The sequence below is a fragment of the Panthera leo genome, chromosome A3, assembly GCF_018350215.1.
Source record: "Panthera leo isolate Ple1 chromosome A3, P.leo_Ple1_pat1.1, whole genome shotgun sequence".
Classification (NCBI taxonomy): Eukaryota; Metazoa; Chordata; class Mammalia; order Carnivora; family Felidae; genus Panthera; species Panthera leo.
In genome coordinates this window covers 1,773,028-1,779,027 of record NC_056681.1, presented here as the reverse complement: position 1 = coordinate 1,779,027, position 6,000 = coordinate 1,773,028, and positions in this window count along the sequence as shown.

Genomic DNA, 6,000 nt, shown 5'->3' with positions numbered 1-6,000 from the left:
ACATCTTGCCCTGGGGGTTCTGTCCCAAGAAGTGAGTATCCAGGTCTCTGGATGGCATGGACCCTCCAAGACCCTGGGACAGTCGGGTTGATGGTTGGGGGACAGGAGGAGGGCCCTACTCTGGCTCACCGAGACCCTCGCAGAGTGGCTCGTGCCCCAGTTTCTCCATTTGGTGTGCCAAACGTCCAGTCTCACAAAGGGGCCGTAGAGCAAGCACCCCATTCACACAAACTCCAGCCAGAATCTCCTGCAAACCCCACACAGAGGAGATCATTCACCCACCAACGGATCGATCGGTTCGTTCATTCATCCATGCAACAAGGTTTTCCTGAGCACCTACTACATATCAGGCATCGCGCCAAGTTCTCCTAACGGAGGGAGGCCGGCATAAGGCCGTGACTGAGTAAATGCCTCCGTCCGACGGTTGTAGGAAATGAAGCAAAGCAGGGGACAGACGGTGTCAGGGCACAGGCCTGGGGTAGCCACGGCGTGTGCCACTCAGCTCTCCTTTCAGGAGAGTGGGGCACAGGGGTCTGCTGCTGAACTGGAGCTGAGGCAACTCCCAGCCCCTGGTGGCAGGTGCCGCGTGAGTCAGAACACGGCCCAGGTGACAACATCCGTGGGTTCAGGGGCAGGGTCCAAAGCCTGCGGGGCTGGTCCGGGGGCCTGACCCGTCAGGTCAGAGGTGGGGACAAGGACTCTGGGCTGGGGCCGTGTGGATGGACGTGTGACTATGGGCCCCGGTGTTCCCCGGGAATGGCGTGATGGCACAGAGCGGTCACGCCAGGGGCCACGCGTGAGCCAGGAACACGGGCTCCCACCTGCCCAGGACGACCTGGCTACCGCCTCCTCTGAACGTCCGACCCGCCGGCAACAGAGACCAAACGCCGAGTCCCCAAAATGGCACATTCTTCTGGAGAACAAATCGCCACCTGGTGGCGAATTGGATACGTTGGGCCCCTTCCACACCGGCCGGTCTTCACACACGGGCTCGGGTGTGGGCGCGTCACCGTGACCCAGGGCCTCACGGAAGCCTGACCCGAGGACAGGGAAACCCATGCCGGGCGGCGCCCTGTCAGGGCCCATCAGCGTGGAGTCCGCTGCCTGCTCGGCCTGCCGCACCAGCCTGGACTGGGTCGCTTCGCAGGACGCAGACGGGGACAGCCTTCCAAGGCACCACAGCAGGGCAATGGCCGAGAGGGCGGGCGCCGCCCCACGGGACCCAGCGGAACGAACCGGTCTGTACGCGGCACTGCATGCCCGGCGGGAGGAGAACGAACGCCCGGACGCCGTGGCCCACGGAGGAATTTTACCCCCGCCCCTGGGGCTCTGCAGGGTCACAGGCCCCCTCCCACAGGCACACTGGCACCCGGACACACGGGCAAGGGCCTGGTGAACTCAGCCTCGACTGCCTCCCCGGCATTTCGAGCCCCTTGGGCCCAGACAGGAGGAGCAGTCAGGGCTCCATCAGCAGGAGGGGTGGGGCTGCTGGGACCTAAAGCGGCCGTGGGGAGACGTGTGGAGTGCAGGGCCCTCCTGGCACCGTGGGGCCCCCGTGTGACTATCACGTGCGTGGACAGTGCAGCTGTCCCAGCCTGAGAAGGCACAGCAACCAGGGACTCAGACCCTCAGGGGTGAGGGTGTGGGTCACCCTCCCAGGCAGGCCCCCAAGACCTGCAGAGTGACATCGAGGTGGGATGAGGCTGGCCGGGTAGGCTGGACGGTGGAGGAGGGAGGGGCTGAACCCCAGCTGAGCCCCGAGACCGGCCGTAGCAAAGGGGCTCGCCCGCCATCCCTGTCCTCCAATGTCCCCCCAGGAGAGAGGCTGGGCAGCCCCGGGGGGGGCCCCACGTGCAGGGGACAGCACCTGCAGCACTCAGAGGGGCTCAGCTGTCCCTCCCACCGAGGACTGAGGAGGGAGGGGGCAGCCCGGTTGGTGTCTGGAGGGAGGGGGAACTGCGGGAGCAGAGGACCAGGACGTGGGAGCGTGTGTCTGTGGCTGGGGCACAGAGCAAGGGGACGGCGTGGGAGAGGGCAGACGTGCTGCCTGGAGGGGGAGGCCCCGCAGAGCTGCGGGCTGTGCCGGGCCCTCCTCCTCGGTGCACAGAGTCTGGCGGGGTGGAGGGCAGAGGCCCAGGGCCGGGGGAGGTGCCCCCGGTGAGGGTGATGTGGCCCCGCCCTGCATGGCAGTGCGGGCGGAAGACCTGGCCGGATTCTGGGTGTCTTTTGAAGCTGACCCGTGAGGCGTGTGACACAAAGGCAGAGGTCAAGGCTGACTGCAGGCTTTGGGTTCAAGTGGCTCGGAGGAGGGTGTGGCACCGGTGGGCAGGGAGCATGCAGGAGGGGCAGACTGGGGCCAATGGGGTGCCTGAGATTCAACTGCCCGTTGGACGTTCTGGAACAGACGTCGACAAGCCCCCAGGGCCCAGCCCCAGCTCTGGGATCAGAAGCCGGGCCCCGCGGCAGCCCGCCCCCCTCCTCCTGGGTCCTGGGTTAGAGGAGCTCCGCGCTGGAGAAACAAAGTTGGGTGTTGCCCGTGTCAGACCAGCAGGCCGCCGTCCCTTGCGTCCTACGCTGTCACCGGGCTCTGCCATTAGCCACCCGCGTTGCGCTGGAAAAACCTTTCTCCTTCAACCAACCGCGTGCCCGCGGCTGTTCCCGCAGCGCGCTGCCCTGCCGCGTGGGACGTGCCCACTAATGAGGAATAATGGAGGCGTGGAACTGCCCAGGCCCAGCTGCGGGGCGATTGTCCTGCTGGTGACGGCCCCGGCACATTTGCCAGAGCACTCGTCAGGCCTCTGGGTCCAGCGCGGTGACACTTCTTCAGAGGAACCACTGCTGTTTGCTTTCTCTCTTTCTGCAGGAGCTCATTTGAATACGGGAATGCAGAGTTTTCTTTTTTTGTTCCTTGTCTTTTTTTTTTTTTTTTTTTTTCTTTCTCTTGGTGACATTCTGAGCCAGCTCCTGGTGCGTCCTGATGAGTTCAGGGTCCGGGTGTGACCAGAATGGCTCTGGACGCCACCAATTTGGAATAAAAGCTGGGTCTGATTTCCCTGCTTTTAGAGCTGAATTGGGCCCAGGGCCCAGGTGGCAGGAAGGAGAGAGGGGACGGGAGGACCAGGGATATAGTGGCTGTAGTGTGGCTGCAAATGACAAAACCGACTCGATACCCCTAAGGGAGGGGGTACTGATTGTGGCCTGTGGCTGAAAGGTCCAGGGGGTAGGTTTCAGACACGGCTGTATCCAGGAGCTCAAAGAACAGCAGCTTCTTGCCATCTGTCTTCTCCCTGTATTCACCATTCCCAGCAGGGGATGTGTCCCTGAGATCGCTGCCTACGGCTGGGCTGCCCTCCTGTGCTCTCATTCACTCCCCGGGAGGAAGGAGGGGCTGCCAACAGAAACCCAGAATTAGCGCCACTGGCCTGGCTCAGACCTAATCCTGGTGGCTGGCAGCCGTGCCTGAGCTTGCGGCAGCGTGGGCTGACATCCTCAGAACCCCACCCCTGTGGAGGGTAGAGGAAGGATGGAGGGGGAAGGGCGGTAGGGGGGAAGCCGAGGTCGCCCCCCGCACCCGCCACGGGGTGGGGGGTCCCGTGGGGGGCCCCTGGCCCTTCCCCCAGCACGGCCTTCGTCGGCAGGGCCCAGGGAGCCCGGGCACGCTCCCGGGGGTGGGCCTGGGCCCCGAGAGCTCGGTGGGAGGCCCCTGGGACAAAGCCCCTGGGTGGGGGTCCCTGGGGGCAGCTGGGACTGCGAGACCGCCTTCTTCCCGAGCGTCCGCTGCGAGCACGGGGCACAGAGGGAGAAGAGCGTGCAGGGGCGTGAGGGACGAGGGCGGCTCTGTCCCACGGCAGGCCCGGCAGACCGCAAAGAGCCCGCGCAGGGTGGCTCTGGAGGCCGCCTCGGGCCCGCCCGGCGGGAAGGAAGCCCGCAGCCCTTCCTGGCCTACTTCTTGCTTGCCGGGAGCCGGTGCTGCAGGCTCGGAGGCTGGGTCAGCCCGGCCCACAGCCCGGTCAGCGGGCCCCAGAAAAGCTCACACCCCACTTCAGCCCCTCCCGCCTCGTCCTTGCTGGAGAGACCCCCTCCGGGGCCTTGGTCTCCACTGGGGGGAACGAGAGGCCGAGGGCAGAGGCTGAGGCTGCCAAGAGCACGGTGAGTGTGGAGAGGGAGTCGGCACCTGACCTGGGTCTGAAATGTCCTCACCTTGGGTTCTTTCCCCCAAGGGTGGGGCTGGGCGCAGTTATCAAACACAAAAGAAGGGTAATCTCTGGTGGGCTCCCGGGAAGAGGCGCAGCCTGGGAGAGGTGTGGTCTGAGGGGCATGGGGACAGCTGCCTGGGGGAGGGGCGGGGACAGCTGAGGGGCCAGAGGGGTAACAAATGCCCTTCTCTGAGGAAAGAGGCAGCTGTACCTCCAGAAAGTCCCTCTGCAAGACCCAGGCTCTCTCTCTGGTTGTGCCCACCCCCCGGCTGGCTGGCGAGTACTCCCTGAGTGAATGAGGCCTGGTTTTTAATTGTTTTAATGTTTATTTTTGAGAGAGACGGACAGAGCGGTAGCCGGGGAGGGGCAGAGAGAAAAGGAGACACAGAATCGGAAGCAGGCTCCGGGCTCCGAGCTGTCAGCACAGAGCCCGACACGGGGCTCGAACCCACAAACCGTGAGATCACGACCTGAGCCGAAGTCAGACGCTCAGCCGACTGAGCCCCAGTCGCCCCAGAATGGGGCGTGTTTTGTCTGTGCAGCTTCCCCCCCGTGGGCAAAGCCTGGACGCTCCACGGAGAAAACTGAGAACTCTGCTCTCATCCGCTGTGTCTCCTCCAGGGCCCTGGGTCAGGCTGCGTGGGGGCTGTCGCGGGGCCTGGTGAGAGGCTGGAGGGCTCTGAACCTGAATCCAGCTTGTGGGGGACGGGACCCGGCCATCGCCAAGAGTATTTGGTTGGGTGACCCAGCCCTGCCACAGGTCACCTGGGCCTGGGGACCTGGGCTGAGCATACTCCGCGGTTCCCCAGCCGCCACTGCTCTGGGGCCTTCGGACCGACCAGAGCTCCCTCTTTCCTGTAAATGTCAAAACTTGGGGGGTTGTCAGCCCGGACAGAGGTGGGGACAGGCCACGCTGACCCGGGGCCCAGTCCCAGGGCTTGTGGCAGTGGGCTAGTGGGGAGGGGTGGGCCTGCGTGAGCGGGGGGCGGTGCCCAGGGTCCTGTCCCACGCTGAAAGCCGCGCTCCGGCCCCAACACTCCCTGCCCTGAGCCGCTCCTTTGTCTGGACTCCTGGCTGGCAGCTGGCCAGTTGCTGCCTGCCCTTGGAGGCCCTGCCCTGACCGGAGCGTGTTTCTGCTCGGTGCCCTCTGCCCAGCAGCAGCACGGCCACAGCGCCCTAGCTCCCTAGTGCGTCATCCGGGGCTGACCTTCCCCTCCCTTCGATGTGCCTGTCCCCCACTGGGCCCCTCCTATGATGATCAGGCGGGGTGGGCCTGGTGACCGCAGTCCATTTGCAGACCCCCAGGCCTGGGGTTTGAGGCTGGGCAGGGGCCACGTGCTCCGCACACGGGCCGACAGTGCCCTTGCCCCTGGACGGCACCATTGAGGTCAGCACGGTGCAGGTAGAGGAGTCTGTCGAGGGTAGGGGACGGGGTGACCTCTGGGCTGGGCACACCGGGGGCTGTCCTGGGACATTGATTGCTGTGTGCAGGCCACTCCCCCTGACTGGCTGCTGCCCTGCTCTGCTCCAGGGGTGAGGCCGAGAGGTCAACGGTCCCCATCTCGGGCCTCGGGCCTCGTGAGGGCCCCCAAGGCCGAGCCCTGGCCCTGGAGCCTGAAGCCTGGCTGAACTTCTGTTCCTACCCCCACACCTGACCCATCACCTTCCCCGACGGGTCCCCGTGCCCCCCTCCCCACCCCGAAGCCCTCATCTTGCCTATGCGGGTGCTGGGCCCCGAGGGTGCAAGCACGCGTGAGCCCGGTCCCAGCCCCCAGCACACCAGCGTCACCCTGCCCCTGCCTGC